The sequence below is a fragment of the Phyllobates terribilis genome, unplaced genomic scaffold (genome assembly GCF_046119375.1).
Source record: "Phyllobates terribilis strain yellow unplaced genomic scaffold, ASM4611937v1 Scaffold_56__1_contigs__length_8794411, whole genome shotgun sequence".
NCBI classification, from domain to species: Eukaryota; Metazoa; Chordata; class Amphibia; order Anura; family Dendrobatidae; genus Phyllobates; species Phyllobates terribilis.
Genome location: NW_027362816.1, coordinates 1,176,018 through 1,193,613, shown reverse-complemented (window position 1 = coordinate 1,193,613; position 17,596 = coordinate 1,176,018). Strand labels below are relative to the sequence as shown.

At 45.6% G+C, this 17,596-nt stretch overlaps 2 protein-coding genes and 10 pseudogenes across 2 annotated transcripts in view; 2 read left to right on the top strand and 10 right to left on the bottom strand.

Moving 5' to 3' along the window:
* The window catches only part of LOC141192230 (uncharacterized), a 480,396-nt gene that overhangs the window by 47,039 nt on the left and 415,761 nt on the right, over positions 1-17,596 (top strand). The gene's annotated exons all lie outside the window — the stretch shown is intronic.
* LOC141192229 (uncharacterized) overlaps positions 1-17,596 on the top strand; it is a 421,525-nt gene that overhangs the window by 135,760 nt on the left and 268,169 nt on the right. The gene's annotated exons all lie outside the window — the stretch shown is intronic.
* LOC141192303 (U2 spliceosomal RNA) lies at positions 1,713-1,881 on the bottom strand (annotated as a pseudogene).
* On the bottom strand, positions 3,353-3,525 carry LOC141192310 (U2 spliceosomal RNA; annotated as a pseudogene).
* LOC141192309 (U2 spliceosomal RNA) lies at positions 4,997-5,169 on the bottom strand (annotated as a pseudogene).
* On the bottom strand, positions 6,642-6,810 carry LOC141192306 (U2 spliceosomal RNA; annotated as a pseudogene).
* On the bottom strand, positions 8,283-8,455 carry LOC141192308 (U2 spliceosomal RNA; annotated as a pseudogene).
* Positions 9,928-10,096, bottom strand: LOC141192305 (U2 spliceosomal RNA; annotated as a pseudogene).
* On the bottom strand, positions 11,569-11,741 carry LOC141192307 (U2 spliceosomal RNA; annotated as a pseudogene).
* LOC141192304 (U2 spliceosomal RNA) lies at positions 13,215-13,383 on the bottom strand (annotated as a pseudogene).
* Positions 14,856-15,024, bottom strand: LOC141192311 (U2 spliceosomal RNA; annotated as a pseudogene).
* Positions 16,495-16,663, bottom strand: LOC141192312 (U2 spliceosomal RNA; annotated as a pseudogene).

The following is a 17,596-nucleotide window of genomic DNA, read 5'->3' as shown; positions in this document are numbered from 1 at the left end:
ACACAGGTGCAAACAACATTGCTCGGGCACCTCCATTTTGGAGGAGGTGCCTTATATATGATGAAGTCCTCCGGCCATTGGCCGGGGACTCTTTAGGGCGGCGCGCGCGGCCCCTTTAAGAGGAGGGGAGCGCGCGCGCCCTAAGCACAGGGGCCGGGAAGGAGCGCGCGCTGAGAGCAGAGCAGGAGGAGGACGCCGGGACGGAGCGCGCGCTGACAGCAGAGCGGGGGGAGGAAGCCGGGCACGGAGCAGAGCGGTGAGAGGAGCAGCGTCCCTGCCTAGCAGAGGGCAGGGACGCCGGCACTACATCTACATCATATTTACATAGCATGAGGATACGACGCACTAACTAGACACATCACACCCCTATGCTACACAAAACACTCAATCTGAAAGAAAAAGCGTGTCAATCAATACAGTACGACGAACCGTGATAAGGGATGGGGATTGGGAAAAAGGGGATGGGGAGGGGAAAATCACAGGCCCAAAGCTTTATTGAAAGACAAGACACATAAGGGGAGAGGGGGAGGAGGAGTTTAGTCCTCATCCTCGTCCTCCGGACCGTCCACGATGGATTAGTCTCTGAGCAGGCCGAGAAGCGATAACCAGAATTGGTTTCGGCCTACGGTACCACCCTCGGATCCTGAAAAGTCCATTGGTGGAGATGGGCACCTGGACTCCCGTTAAGAAGACATGTTGTCAACCTCTAGATCCCTTACATGCCTGCACTTTTCGGCTTGCTGCTGCCGCAATCCACGCGTTTTAGATATGCATAACTCCACCTATATTAGCACAGCACCCTCACCCCCTGCTGTTCCCACCCACCTCAACACCGGTGGAAGGGAGGAGAACCAATTAAGGGGGGGGGGTGGAACGAGCAGCTGTCTACACTTAGCAGGAGTGCTGCTGATTACTTACCTTTCTTGCTGCTGCTGGCTGTCCAGCAGCAGACTGAAGGTGGCTGCTGCCGTGCGCAGGTATATAAAGGCTCAGAGCCTATTGTGACACGCGCAGCCAGCGTTCCATTGCCACATTCCATCTACTGCAGGCAGGATACCTGGCTGGCTGAACGGCACTGAGAAGCTCACAGAGACCGCCATAAGCAACAGTTTAAAAGAATGCCACAGACTAATCAACCAAACTTTTTGGGTTGGGTTATTTTTTATAGTCTGCAGGCGTTAAATGAAAGAAGTCAGTGTTCCACCAGAGGGAGACAATGTTTCAGAAAAGGCATTGGAGCAAGCCAAAAAAGAAATTTTAAGTGCAGCAGAGTATAACCAGCGCACATACCTGTTAGCTCAGGTGAGTTTAAACGGCTGCTGTTGATAACAAAGGCATTTGCTAAATAGATGGTGTGTGTGCAACAATATACTGAAAGAACAATTATATTGTGCAGCTTATCTCACCACCTGTAGTTAGTTAGGTGAAAGCTCCAAAATGCTTGCCTAATATGGCTGTTTATCCAAAAGGAAGAAAAGGGGGATATAGCTGGATACATAGCATTGCATTACAGTAGATTAAAATGCAATGCAGAGTTTCTGAAGTTGAACCAAAACAAGTTTGTCATCTGGCTTCTGCAACTTGTAACATGAAAAATCCAATGAGGGGAAGAAAAGCAAGGCTAAAATGTCCTTCCAAAAATGCAACAAACAAGCAAAAGCAACAAAATGTATTGAATTCAATTCTTTCTGATTTTAGAAACTGCATTAAAGAAGGAGTGCACCGGTCCTGGAAATGCTGCAATACCAGGTCAACGCGTGGAGTGGACAGAGCAAGCTCTTTTACCATCTCCCTGTTCTAAAAATCCATTTAATATATGGTCCCCAGATAGGGGACGTATCAGATATTAAACTGATAAAAACAGATTTTGGTTGAATATATCTTTTATTAGCACAGAAAATAAGTTAACAGACAGTGTACAGTGCCACAGCCCAGTACACACAGAATTCTACATCATATTTACATAGCATGAGGATACGACGCACTAACTAGACACATCACACCCCTATGCTACACAAAACACTCAATCTGAAAGAAAAAGCGTGTCAATCAATACAGTACGACGAGCTGTGATAAGGGATGGGGATTGGGAAAAAGGGGATGGGGAGGGGAAAATCACAGGCCCGAAGCTTTATTGAAAGACAAGACACATAAGGGGAGAGGGGGAGGAGGAGTTTAGTCCTCATCCTCGTCCTCCGGACCGTCCACGATGGAATAGTCTCTGAGCAGGCCGAGAAGCGATAACCAGAATTGGTTTCGGCCTACGGTACCACCCTCGGATCCTGAAAAGTCCATTGGTGGAGATGGGCACCTGGACTCCCGTTAAGAAGACATGTTGTCAACCTCTAGATCCCTTACATGCCTGCACTTTTCGGCTTGCTGCTGCTGCAATCCACGCGTTTTAGATCTCCATAACTCCTCCTATTTTAGCACAGCACCCTCACCCCCTGCTGTTCCCACCCGCCTCAACACCGGTGGAAGGGAGGAGAACCAATTAAGGGGGGGGGGGTGGAATGAGCAGCTGTCTACACTTAGCAGGAGTGTTGCTGATTACTTACCTTTCCTGCTGCTGCTGGCTGTCCAGCAGCAGACTGAAGGTGGCTGCTGCCGTGCGCAGGTATATAAAGGCTCAGAGCCTATTAAGACACGCGCAGCCAGCGTTCCATTGCCACATTCCATCTACTGCAGGCAGGATACCTGGCTGGCTGAACGGCACTGAGAAGCTCACAGAGACCGCCATAAGCAACAGTTTAAAAGAATGCCATAGACTAATCAACCAAACTTTTTGGGTTGGGTTATTTTTTATAGTCTGCAGGCGTTAAATGAAAGAAGTCAGTGTTCCACCAGAGGGAGACAACATTTCAGAAAAGGCATTGGAGCAAGACAAAAAAGACATTTTAAGTGCAGCAGAGTATAACCGGCGCACATACCTGTTAGCTCAGGTGAGTTTAAACGGCTGCTGTTGATAACAAGGGCATTTGCTAAATAGATGGTGTGTGTGCAACAATATACTGAAAGAACAATTATATTGTGCAGCTTATCTCACCACCTGTAGTTAGTTAGGTGAAAGCTCCAAAATGCTTGCCTAATATGGCTGTTTATCCAAAAGGAAGGAAAGGGGGGTATAGCTGGATACATAGCATTGCATTACAGTAGATTAAAATGCAATGCAGAGTTTCTGAAGTTGAACCAAAACAAGTTTGTCATCTGGCTTCTGCAACTTGTAACTTGAAAAATCCAATGAGGGGAAGAAAAGCAAGGCTAAAATGTCCTTCCAAAAATGTAACAAACAAGCAAAAGCAACAAAATGTATTGAATTCAATTCTTTCTGATTGTAGAAACTGCATTAAAGAAGGGGTGCACCGGTCCTGGAAATGCTGCAATATCTGGTCAATGCGTGGAGTGGACAGACAGAGCAAGCTCTTTTACCATCTCCCTGTTCTAAAAATCCATTTAATATATGGTCCCCAGATAGGGGACGTATCAGATATTAAACTGATAAGAACAGATTTTGATTGAATATATCTATTATTAGCACAGAAAATAAGTTAACAGACAGTGTACAGTGCCGCAGCCCAGTACACACAGAATTCTACATCATATTTACATAGCATGAGGATACGACGCACTAACTAGACACATCACACCCCTATGCTACACAAAACACTCAATCTGAAAGAAAAAGCGTGTCAATCAATACAGTACGACGAACCGTGATAAGGGATGGGGATTGGGAAAAAGGGGATGGGGAGGGGAAAATCACAGGCCCGAATCTTTATTGAAAGACAAGACACATAAGGGGAGAGGGGGAGGAGGAGTTTAGTCCTCATCCTCGTCCTCCGGACCGTCCACGATGGATTAGTCTCTGAGCAGGCCGAGAAGCGATAACCAGAATTGGTTTCGGCCTACGGTACCACCCTCGGATCCTGAAAAGTCCATTGGTGGAGATGGGCACCTGGACTCCCGTTAAGAAGACATGTTGTCAACCTCTAGATCCCTTACATGCCTGCACTTTTCGGCTTGCTGCTGCCGCAATCCACGCGTTTTAGATATGCATAACTCCACCTATATTAGCACAGCACCCTCACCCCCTGCTGTTCCCACACACCTCAACACCGGTGGAAGGGAGGAGAACCAATTAAGGGGGGGGGGGTGGAACGAGCAGCTGTCTACACTTAGCAGGAGTGTTGCTGATTACTTACCTTTCCTGCTGCTGCTGGCTGTCCAGCAGCAGACTGAAGGTGGCTGCTGCCGTGTGCAGGTATATAAAGGCTCAGAGCCTATTATGACACGCGCAGCCAGCGTTCCATTGCCACATTCCATCTACTGCAGGCAGGATACCTGGCTGGCTGAACGGCACTGAGAAGCTCACAGAGACCGCCATAAGCAACAGTTTAAAAGAATGCCATAGACTAATCAACCAAACTTTTTGGGTTGGGTTATTTTTTATAGTCTGCAGGCGTTAAATGAAAGAAGTCAGTGTTCCACCAGAGGGAGACAACGTTTCAGAAAAGGCATTGGAGCAAGCCAAAAAAGACATTTTAAGTGCAGCAGAGTATAACCGGCGCACATACCTGTTAGCTCAGGTGAGTTTAAACGGCTGCTGTTGATAACAAGGGCATTTGCTAAATAGATGGTGTGTGTGCAACAATATACTGAAAAGACAATTATATTGTGCAGCTTATCTCACCACCTGTAGTTAGTTAGGTGAAAGCTCCAAAATGCTTGCCTAATATGGCTGTTTATCCAAAAGGAAGGAAAGGGGGGTATAGCTGGATACATAGCATTGCATTACAGTAGATTAAAATGCAATGCAGAGTTTCTGAAGTTGAACCAAAACAAGTTTGTCATCTGGCTTCTGCAACTTGTAACTTGAAAAATCCAATGAGGGGAAGAAAAGCAAGGCTAAAATGTCCTTCCAAAAATGTAACAAACAAGCAAAAGCAACAAAATGTATTGAATTCAATTCTTTCTGATTGTAGAAACTGCATTAAAGAAGGGGTGCACCGGTCCTGGAAATGCTGCAATATCTGGTCAATGCGTGGAGTGGACAGACAGAGCAAGCTCTTTTACCATCTCCCTGTTCTAAAAATCCATTTAATATATGGTCCCCAGATAGGGGACGTATCAGATATTAAACTGATAAGAACAGATTTTGATTGAATATATCTATTATTAGCACAGAAAATAAGTTAACAGACAGTGTACAGTGCCGCAGCCCAGTACACACAGAATTCTACATCATATTTACATAGCATGAGGATATGACGCACTAACTAGACACATCACACCCCTATGCTACACAAAACACTCAATCTGAAAGAAAAAGCGTGTCAATCAATACAGTACGACGAGCCGTGATAAGGGATGGGGATTGGGAAAAAGGGGATGGGGAGGGGAAAATCACAGGCCCGAAGCTTTATTGAAAGACAAGACACATAAGGGGAGAGGGGGAGGAGGAGTTTAGTCCTCATCCTCGTCCTCCGGACCGTCCACGATGGATTAGTCTCTGAGCAGGCCGAGAAGCGATAACCAGAATTGGTTTCGGCCTACGGTACCACCCACGGATCCTGAAAAGTCCATTGGTGGAGATGGGCACCTGGACTCCCGTTAAGAAGACATGTTGTCAACCTCTAGATCCCTTACATGCCTGCACTTTTCGGCTTGCTGCTGCCGCAATCCACGCGTTTTAGATATGCATAACTCCACCTATATTAGCACAGCACCCTCACCCCCTGCTGTTCCCACCCACCTCAACACCGGTGGAAGGGAGGAGAACCAATTAAGGGGGGGGGGGGTGGAACGAGCATCTGTCTACACTTAGCAGGAGTGCTGCTGATTACTTACCTTTCTTGCTGCTGCTGGCTGTCCAGTAGCAGACTGAAGGTGGCTGCTGCCGTGCGCAGGTATATAAAGGCTCAGAGCCTATTATGACACGCGCAGCCAGCGTTCCATTGCCACATTCCATCTACTGCAGGCAGGATACCTGGCTGGCTGAACGGCACTGAGAAGCTCACAGAGACCACCATAAGCAACAGTTTAAAAGAATGCCACAGACTAATCAACCAAACTTTTTGGGTTGGGTTATTTTTTATAGTCTGCAGGCGTTAAATGAAAGAAGTCAGTGTTCCACCAGAGGGAGACAATGTTTCAGAAAAGGCATTGGAGCAAGCCAAAAAAGAAATTTTAAGTGCAGCAGAGTATAACCAGCGCACATACCTGTTAGCTCAGGTGAGTTTAAACGGCTGCTGTTGATAACAAGGGCATTTGCTAAATAGATGGTGTGTGTGCAACAATATACTGAAAGAACAATTATATTGTGCAGCTTATCTCACCACCTGTAGTTAGTTAGGTGAAAGCTCCAAAATGCTTGCCTAATATGGCTATTTATCCAAAAGGAAGAAAAGGGGGGTATAGCTGGATACATAGCATTGCATTACAGTAGATTAAAATGCAATGCAGAGTTTCTGAAGTTGAACCAAAACAAGTTTGTCATCTGGCTTCTGCAACTTGTAACATGAAAAATCCAATGAGGGGAAGAAAAGCAAGGCTAAAATGTCCTTCCAAAAATGCAACAAACAAGCAAAAGCAACAAAATGTATTGAATTCAATTCTTTCTGATTTTAGAAACTGCATTAAAGAAGGTGTGCACCGGTCCTGGAAATGCTGCAATACCAGGTCAACGCGTGGAGTGGACAGAGCAAGCTCTTTTACCATCTCCCTGTTCTAAAAATCCATTTAATATATGGTCCCCAGATAGGGGACGTATCAGATATTAAACTGATAAAAACAGATTTTGGTTGAATATATCTTTTATTAGCACAGAAAATAAGTTAACAGACAGTGTACAGTGCCGCAGCCCAGTACACACAGAATTCTACATCATATTTACATAGCATGAGGATACGACGCACTAACTAGACACATCACACCCCTATGCTACACAAAACACTCAATCTGAAAGAAAAAGCGTGTCAATCAATACAGTACGACGAGCCGTGATAAGGGATGGGGATTGGGAAAAAGGGGATGGGGAGGGGAAAATTACAGGCCCGAAGCTTTATTGAAAGACAAGACACATAAGGGGAGAGGGGGAGGAGGAGTTTAGTCCTCATCCTCGTCCTCCGGACCGTCCACGATGGAATAGTCTCTGAGCAGGCCGAGAAGCGATAACCAGAATTGGTTTCGGCCTACGGTACCACCCTCGGATCCTGAAAAGTCCATTGGTGGAGATGGGCACCTGGACTCCCGTTAAGAAGACATGTTGTCAACCTCTAGATCCCTTACATGCCTGCACTTTTCGGCTTGCTGCTGCTGCAATCCACGCGTTTTAGATCTGCATAACTCCTCCTATTTTAGCACAGCACCCTCACCCCCTGCTGTTCCCACCCGCCTCAACACCGGTGGAAGGGAGGAGAACCAATTAAGGGGGGGGGGTGTGGAGCGAGCAGCTGTCTACACTTAGCAGGAGTGTTGCTGATTACTTACCTTTCCTGCTGCTGCTGGCTGTCCAGCAGCAGACTGAAGGTGGCTGCTGCCGTGCGCAGGTATATAAAGGCTTAGAGCCTATTAAGACACGCGCAGCCAGCGTTCCATTGCCACATTCCATCTACTGCAGGCAGGATACCTGGCTGGCTGAACGGCACTGAGAAGCTCACAGAGACCGCCATAAGCAACAGTTTAAAAGAATGCCATAGACTAATCAACCAAACTTTTTGGGTTGGGTTATTTTTTATAGTCTGCAGGCGTTAAATGAAAGAAGTCAGTGTTCCACCAGAGGGAGACAACGTTTCAGAAAAGGCATTGGAGCAAGACAAAAAAGACATTTTAAGTGCAGCAGAGTATAACCAGCGCACATACCTGTTAGCTCAGGTGAGTTTAAACGGCTGCTGTTGATAACAAGGGCATTTGCTAAATAGATGGTGTGTGTGCAACAATATACTGAAAAGACAATTATATTGTGCAGCTTATCTCACCACCTGTAGTTAGTTAGGTGAAAGCTCCAAAATGCTTGCCTAATATGGCTGTTTATCCAAAAGGAAGGAAAGGGGGGTATAGCTGGATACATAGCATTGCATTACAGTAGATTAAAATGCAATGCAGAGTTTCTGAAGTTGAACCAAAACAAGTTTGTCATCTGGCTTCTGCAACTTGTAACTTGAAAAATCCAATGAGGGGAAGAAAAGCAAGGCTAAAATGTCCTTCCAAAAATGTAACAAACAAGCAAAAGCAACAAAATGTATTGAATTCAATTCTTTCTGATTGTAGAAACTGCATTAAAGAAGGGGTGCACCGGTCCTGGAAATGCTGCAATATCTGGTCAATGCGTGGAGTGGACAGACAGAGCAAGCTCTTTTACCATCTCCCTGTTCTAAAAATCCATTTAATATATGGTCCCCAGATAGGGGACGTATCAGATATTAAACTGATAAGAACAGATTTTGATTGAATATATCTATTATTAGCACAGAAAATAAGTTAACAGACAGTGTACAGTGCCGCAGCCCAGTACACACAGAATTCTACATCATATTTACATAGCATGAGGATATGACGCACTAACTAGACACATCACACCCCTATGCTACACAAAACACTCAATCTGAAAGAAAAAGCGTGTCAATCAATACAGTACGACGAGCCGTGATAAGGGATGGGGATTGGGAAAAAGGGGATGGGGAGGGGAAAATCACAGGCCCGAAGCTTTATTGAAAGACAAGACACATAAGGGGAGAGGGGGAGGAGGAGTTTAGTCCTCATCCTCGTCCTCCGGACCGTCCACGATGGATTAGTCTCTGAGCAGGCCGAGAAGCGATAACCAGAATTGGTTTCGGCCTACGGTACCACCCACGGATCCTGAAAAGTCCATTGGTGGAGATGGGCACCTGGACTCCCGTTAAGAAGACATGTTGTCAACCTCTAGATCCCTTACATGCCTGCACTTTTCGGCTTGCTGCTGCCGCAATCCACGCGTTTTAGATATGCATAACTCCACCTATATTAGCACAGCACCCTCACCCCCTGCTGTTCCCACCCACCTCAACACCGGTGGAAGGGAGGAGAACCAATTAAGGGGGGGGGGGGTGGAACGAGCATCTGTCTACACTTAGCAGGAGTGCTGCTGATTACTTACCTTTCTTGCTGCTGCTGGCTGTCCAGTAGCAGACTGAAGGTGGCTGCTGCCGTGCGCAGGTATATAAAGGCTCAGAGCCTATTATGACACGCGCAGCCAGCGTTCCATTGCCACATTCCATCTACTGCAGGCAGGATACCTGGCTGGCTGAACGGCACTGAGAAGCTCACAGAGACCGCCATAAGCAACAGTTTAAAAGAATGCCACAGACTAATCAACCAAACTTTTTGGGTTGGGTTATTTTTTATAGTCTGCAGGCGTTAAATGAAAGAAGTCAGTGTTCCACCAGAGGGAGACAATGTTTCAGAAAAGGCATTGGAGCAAGCCAAAAAAGAAATTTTAAGTGCAGCAGAGTATAACCAGCGCACATACCTGTTAGCTCAGGTGAGTTTAAACGGCTGCTGTTGATAACAAGGGCATTTGCTAAATAGATGGTGTGTGTGCAACAATATACTGAAAGAACAATTATATTGTGCAGCTTATCTCACCACCTGTAGTTAGTTAGGTGAAAGCTCCAAAATGCTTGCCTAATATGGCTATTTATCCAAAAGGAAGAAAAGGGGGGTATAGCTGGATACATAGCATTGCATTACAGTAGATTAAAATGCAATGCAGAGTTTCTGAAGTTGAACCAAAACAAGTTTGTCATCTGGCTTCTGCAACTTGTAACATGAAAAATCCAATGAGGGGAAGAAAAGCAAGGCTAAAATGTCCTTCCAAAAATGCAACAAACAAGCAAAAGCAACAAAATGTATTGAATTCAATTCTTTCTGATTTTAGAAACTGCATTAAAGAAGGTGTGCACCGGTCCTGGAAATGCTGCAATACCAGGTCAACGCGTGGAGTGGACAGAGCAAGCTCTTTTACCATCTCCCTGTTCTAAAAATCCATTTAATATATGGTCCCCAGATAGGGGACGTATCAGATATTAAACTGATAAAAACAGATTTTGGTTGAATATATCTTTTATTAGCACAGAAAATAAGTTAACAGACAGTGTACAGTGCCGCAGCCCAGTACACACAGAATTCTACATCATATTTACATAGCATGAGGATACGACGCACTAACTAGACACATCACACCCCTATGCTACACAAAACACTCAATCTGAAAGAAAAAGCGTGTCAATCAATACAGTACGACGAGCCGTGATAAGGGATGGGGATTGGGAAAAAGGGGATGGGGAGGGGAAAATTACAGGCCCGAAGCTTTATTGAAAGACAAGACACATAAGGGGAGAGGGGGAGGAGGAGTTTAGTCCTCATCCTCGTCCTCCGGACCGTCCACGATGGAATAGTCTCTGAGCAGGCCGAGAAGCGATAACCAGAATTGGTTTCGGCCTACGGTACCACCCTCGGATCCTGAAAAGTCCATTGGTGGAGATGGGCACCTGGACTCCCGTTAAGAAGACATGTTGTCAACCTCTAGATCCCTTACATGCCTGCACTTTTCGGCTTGCTGCTGCTGCAATCCACGCGTTTTAGATCTGCATAACTCCTCCTATTTTAGCACAGCACCCTCACCCCCTGCTGTTCCCACCCGCCTCAACACCGGTGGAAGGGAGGAGAACCAATTAAGGGGGGGGGGTGTGGAGCGAGCAGCTGTCTACACTTAGCAGGAGTGTTGCTGATTACTTACCTTTCCTGCTGCTGCTGGCTGTCCAGCAGCAGACTGAAGGTGGCTGCTGCCGTGCGCAGGTATATAAAGGCTTAGAGCCTATTAAGACACGCGCAGCCAGCGTTCCATTGCCACATTCCATCTACTGCAGGCAGGATACCTGGCTGGCTGAACGGCACTGAGAAGCTCACAGAGACCGCCATAAGCAACAGTTTAAAAGAATGCCATAGACTAATCAACCAAACTTTTTGGGTTGGGTTATTTTTTATAGTCTGCAGGCGTTAAATGAAAGAAGTCAGTGTTCCACCAGAGGGAGACAACGTTTCAGAAAAGGCATTGGAGCAAGACAAAAAAGACATTTTAAGTGCAGCAGAGTATAACCAGCGCACATACCTGTTAGCTCAGGTGAGTTTAAACGGCTGCTGTTGATAACAAGGGCATTTGCTAAATAGATGGTGTGTGTGCAACAATATACTGAAAGAACAATTATATTGTGCAGCTTATCTCACCACCTGTAGTTAGTTAGGTGAAAGCTCCAAAATGCTTGCCTAATATGGCTGTTTATCCAAAAGGAAGGAAAGGGGGGTATAGCTGGATACATAGCATTGCATTACAGTAGATTAAAATGCAATGCAGAGTTTCTGAAGTTGAACCAAAACAAGTTTGTCATCTGGCTTCTGCAACTTGTAACTTGAAAAATCCAATGAGGGGAAGAAAAGCAAGGCTAAAATGTCCTTCCAAAAATGTAACAAACAAGCAAAAGCAACAAAATGTATTGAATTCAATTCTTTCTGATTGTAGAAACTGCATTAAAGAAGGGGTGCACCGGTCCTGGAAATGCTGCAATATCTGGTCAATGCGTGGAGTGGACAGACAGAGCAAGCTCTTTTACCATCTCCCTGTTCTAAAAATCCATTTAATATATGGTCCCCAGATAGGGGACGTATCAGATATTAAACTGATAAGAACAGATTTTGATTGAATATATCTATTATTAGCACAGAAAATAAGTTAACAGACAGTGTACAGTGCCGCAGCCCAGTACACACAGAATTCTACATCATATTTACATAGCATGAGGATATGACGCACTAACTAGACACATCACACCCCTATGCTACACAAAACACTCAATCTGAAAGAAAAAGCGTGTCAATCAATACAGTACGACGAGCCGTGATAAGGGATGGGGATTGGGAAAAAGGGGATGGGGAGGGGAAAATCACAGGCCCGAAGCTTTATTGAAAGACAAGACACATAAGGGGAGAGGGGGAGGAGGAGTTTAGTCCTCATCCTCGTCCTCCGGACCGTCCACGATGGATTAGTCTCTGAGCAGGCCGAGAAGCGATAACCAGAATTGGTTTCGGCCTACGGTACCACCCACGGATCCTGAAAAGTCCATTGGTGGAGATGGGCACCTGGACTCCCGTTAAGAAGACATGTTGTCAACCTCTAGATCCCTTACATGCCTGCACTTTTCGGCTTGCTGCTGCCGCAATCCACGCGTTTTAGATATGCATAACTCCACCTATATTAGCACAGCACCCTCACCCCCTGCTGTTCCCACCCACCTCAACACCGGTGGAAGGGAGGAGAACCAATTAAGGGGGGGGGGGGGTGGAACGAGCATCTGTCTACACTTAGCAGGAGTGCTGCTGATTACTTACCTTTCTTGCTGCTGCTGGCTGTCCAGTAGCAGACTGAAGGTGGCTGCTGCCGTGCGCAGGTATATAAAGGCTCAGAGCCTATTATGACACGCGCAGCCAGCGTTCCATTGCCACATTCCATCTACTGCAGGCAGGATACCTGGCTGGCTGAACGGCACTGAGAAGCTCACAGAGACCACCATAAGCAACAGTTTAAAAGAATGCCACAGACTAATCAACCAAACTTTTTGGGTTGGGTTATTTTTTATAGTCTGCAGGCGTTAAATGAAAGAAGTCAGTGTTCCACCAGAGGGAGACAATGTTTCAGAAAAGGCATTGGAGCAAGCCAAAAAAGAAATTTTAAGTGCAGCAGAGTATAACCAGCGCACATACCTGTTAGCTCAGGTGAGTTTAAACGGCTGCTGTTGATAACAAGGGCATTTGCTAAATAGATGGTGTGTGTGCAACAATATACTGAAAGAACAATTATATTGTGCAGCTTATCTCACCACCTGTAGTTAGTTAGGTGAAAGCTCCAAAATGCTTGCCTAATATGGCTATTTATCCAAAAGGAAGAAAAGGGGGGTATAGCTGGATACATAGCATTGCATTACAGTAGATTAAAATGCAATGCAGAGTTTCTGAAGTTGAACCAAAACAAGTTTGTCATCTGGCTTCTGCAACTTGTAACATGAAAAATCCAATGAGGGGAAGAAAAGCAAGGCTAAAATGTCCTTCCAAAAATGCAACAAACAAGCAAAAGCAACAAAATGTATTGAATTCAATTCTTTCTGATTTTAGAAACTGCATTAAAGAAGGTGTGCACCGGTCCTGGAAATGCTGCAATACCAGGTCAACGCGTGGAGTGGACAGAGCAAGCTCTTTTACCATCTCCCTGTTCTAAAAATCCATTTAATATATGGTCCCCAGATAGGGGACGTATCAGATATTAAACTGATAAAAACAGATTTTGGTTGAATATATCTTTTATTAGCACAGAAAATAAGTTAACAGACAGTGTACAGTGCCGCAGCCCAGTACACACAGAATTCTACATCATATTTACATAGCATGAGGATACGACGCACTAACTAGACACATCACACCCCTATGCTACACAAAACACTCAATCTGAAAGAAAAAGCGTGTCAATCAATACAGTACGACGAGCCGTGATAAGGGATGGGGATTGGGAAAAAGGGGATGGGGAGGGGAAAATTACAGGCCCGAAGCTTTATTGAAAGACAAGACACATAAGGGGAGAGGGGGAGGAGGAGTTTAGTCCTCATCCTCGTCCTCCGGACCGTCCACGATGGAATAGTCTCTGAGCAGGCCGAGAAGCGATAACCAGAATTGGTTTCGGCCTACGGTACCACCCTCGGATCCTGAAAAGTCCATTGGTGGAGATGGGCACCTGGACTCCCGTTAAGAAGACATGTTGTCAACCTCTAGATCCCTTACATGCCTGCACTTTTCGGCTTGCTGCTGCTGCAATCCACGCGTTTTAGATCTGCATAACTCCTCCTATTTTAGCACAGCACCCTCACCCCCTGCTGTTCCCACCCGCCTCAACACCGGTGGAAGGGAGGAGAACCAATTAAGGGGGGGGGGTGTGGAGCGAGCAGCTGTCTACCCTTAGCAGGAGTGTTGCTGATTACTTACCTTTCCTGCTGCTGCTGGCTGTCCAGCAGCAGACTGAAGGTGGCTGCTGCCGTGCGCAGGTATATAAAGGCTTAGAGCCTATTAAGACACGCGCAGCCAGCGTTCCATTGCCACATTCCATCTACTGCAGGCAGGATACCTGGCTGGCTGAACGGCACTGAGAAGCTCACAGAGACCGCCATAAGCAACAGTTTAAAAGAATGCCATAGACTAATCAACCAAACTTTTTGGGTTGGGTTATTTTTTATAGTCTGCAGGCGTTAAATGAAAGAAGTCAGTGTTCCACCAGAGGGAGACAACGTTTCAGAAAAGGCATTGGAGCAAGACAAAAAAGACATTTTAAGTGCAGCAGAGTATAACCAGCGCACATACCTGTTAGCTCAGGTGAGTTTAAACGGCTGCTGTTGATAACAAGGGCATTTGCTAAATAGATGGTGTGTGTGCAACAATATACTGAAAGAACAATTATATTGTGCAGCTTATCTCACCACCTGTAGTTAGTTAGGTGAAAGCTCCAAAATGCTTGCCTAATATGGCTGTTTATCCAAAAGGAAGGAAAGGTGGGTATAGCTGGATACATAGCATTGCATTACAGTAGATTAAAATGCAATGCAGAGTTTCTGAAGTTGAACCAAAACAAGTTTGTTATCTGGCTTCTGCAACTTGTAACTTGAAAAATCCAATGAGGGGAAGAAAAGCAAGGCAAAAATGTCCTTCCAAAAATGTAACAAACAAGCAAAAGCAACAAAATGTATTGAATTCAATTCTTTCTGATTGTAGAAACTGCATTAAAGAAGGAGTGCACCGGTCCTGGAAATGCTGCAATACCAGGTCAATGCGTGGAGTGGACAGAGCAAGCTCTTTTACCATCTCCCTGTTCTAAAAATCCATTTAATATATGGTCCCCAGATAGGGGACGTATCAGATATTAAACTGATAAGAACAGATTTTGATTGAATATATCTTTTATTAGCACAGAAAATAAGTTAACAGACAGTGTACAGTGCCGCAGCCCAGTACACACAGAATTCTACATCATATTTACATAGCATGAGGATACGACGCACTAACTAGACACATCACACCCCTATGCTACACAAAACACTCAATCTGAAAGAAAAAGCGTGTCAATCAATACAGTACGACGAACCGTGATAAGGGATGGGGATTGGGAAAAAGGGGATGGGGAGGGGAAAATCACAGGCCCGAAGCTTTATTGAAAGACAAGACACATAAGGGGAGAGGGGGAGGAGGAGATTAGTCCTCATCCTCGTCCTCCGGACCGTCCACGATGGAATAGTCTCTGAGCAGGCCGAGAAGCGATAACCAGAATTGGTTTCGGCCTGCGGTACCACCCTCGGATCCTGAAAAGTCCATTGGTGGAGATGGGCACCTGGACTCCCGTTAAGAAGACATGTTGTCAACCTCTAGATCCCTTACATGCCTGCACTTTTCGGCTTGCTGCTGCCGCAATCCACGCGTTTTAGATATGCATAACTCCACCTATATTAGCACAGCACCCTCACCCCCTGCTGTTCCCACCCACCTCAACACCGGTGGAAGGGAGGAGAACCAATTAAGGGGGGGGGGGGTGGAACGAGCATCTGTCTACACTTAGCAGGAGTGCTGCTGATTACTTACCTTTCTTGCTGCTGCTGGCTGTCCAGCAGCAGACTGAAGGTGGCTGCTGCCGTGCGCAGGTATATAAAGGCTCAGAGCCTATTATGACACGCGCAGCCAGCGTTCCATTGCCACATTCCATCTACTGCAGGCAGGATACCTGGCTGGCTGAATGTCGCTGAGAAGCTCACAGAGACCGCCATAAGCAACAGTTTAAAAGAATGCCACAGACTTATCAACCAAACTTTTTGGGTTGGGTTATTTTTTATAGTCTGCAGGCGTTAAATGAAAGAAGTCAGTGTTCCACCAGAGGGAGACAATGTTTCAGAAAAGGCATTGGAGCAAGCCAAAAAAGACATTTTAAGTGCAGCAGAGTAACCAGCGCACATACCTGTTAGCTCAGGTGAGTTTAAACGGCTGCTGTTGATAACAAGGGCATTTGCTAAATAGATGGTGTGTGTGCAACAATATACTGAAAGAACAATTATATTGTGCAGCTTATCTCACCACCTGTAGTTAGTTAGGTGAAAGCTCCAAAATGCTTGCCTAATATGGCTGTTTATCCAAAAGGAAGGAAAGGGGGGTATAGCTGGATACATAGCATTGCATTACAGTAGATTAAAATGCAATGCAGAGTTTCTGAAGTTGAACCAAAACAAGTTTGTCATCTGGCTTCTGCAACTTGTAACATGAAAAATCCAATGAGGGGAAGAAAAGCAAGGCTAAAATGTCCTTCCAAAAATGCAACAAACAAGCAAAAGCAACAAAATGTATTGAATTCAATTCTTTCTGATTTTAGAAACTGCATTAAAGAATGAGTGCACTGGTCCTGGAAATGCTGCAATACCAGGTCAATGTGTGGAGTGGACAGAGCAAGCTCTTTTACCATCTCCCTGTTCTAAAAATCCATTTAATATATGGTCCCCAGATAGGGGACGTATCAGATATTAAACTGATAAGAACAGATTTTGATTGAATATATCTTTTATTAGCACAGAAAATAAGTTAACAGACAGTGTACAGTGCCGCAGCCCAGTACACACAGAATTCTACATCATATTTACATAGCATGAGGATACGACGCACTAACTAGACACATCACACCCCTATGCTACACAAAACACTCAATCTGAAAGAAAAAGCGTGTCAATCAATACAGTACGACGAGCTGTGATAAGGGATGGGGATTGGGAAAAAGGGGATGGGGAGGGGAAAATCACAGGCCCGAAGCTTTATTGAAAGACAAGACACATAAGGGGAGAGGGGGAGGAGGAGTTTAGTCCTCATCCTCGTCCTCCGGACCGTCCACGATGGAATAGTCTCTGAGCAGGCCGAGAAGCGATAACCAGAATTGGTTTCGGCCTACGGTACCACCCTCGGATCCTGAAAAGTCCATTGGTGGAGATGGGCACCTGGACTCCCGTTAAGAAGACATGTTGTCAACCTCTAGATCCCTTACATGCCTGCACTTTTCGGCTTGCTGCTGCCGCAATCCACGCGTTTTAGATATGCATAACTCCACCTATATTAGCACAGCACCCTCACCCCCTGCTGTTCCCACCCACCTCAACACCGGTGGAAGGGAGGAGAACCAATTAAGGGGGGGGGGGTGGAACGAGCATCTGTCTACACTTAGCAGGAGTGCTGCTGATTACTTACCTTTCTTGCTGCTGCTGGCTGTCCAGCAGCAGACTGAAGGTGGCTGCTGCCGTGCGCAGGTATATAAAGGCTCAGAGCCTATTATGACACGCGCAGCCAGCGTTCCATTGCCACATTCCATCTACTGCAGGCAGGATACCTGGCTGGCTGAACGGCACTGAGAAGCTCACAGAGACCGCCATAAGCAACAGTTTAAAAGAATGCCACAGACTAATCAACCAAACTTTTTGGGTTGGGTTATTTTTTATAGTCTGCA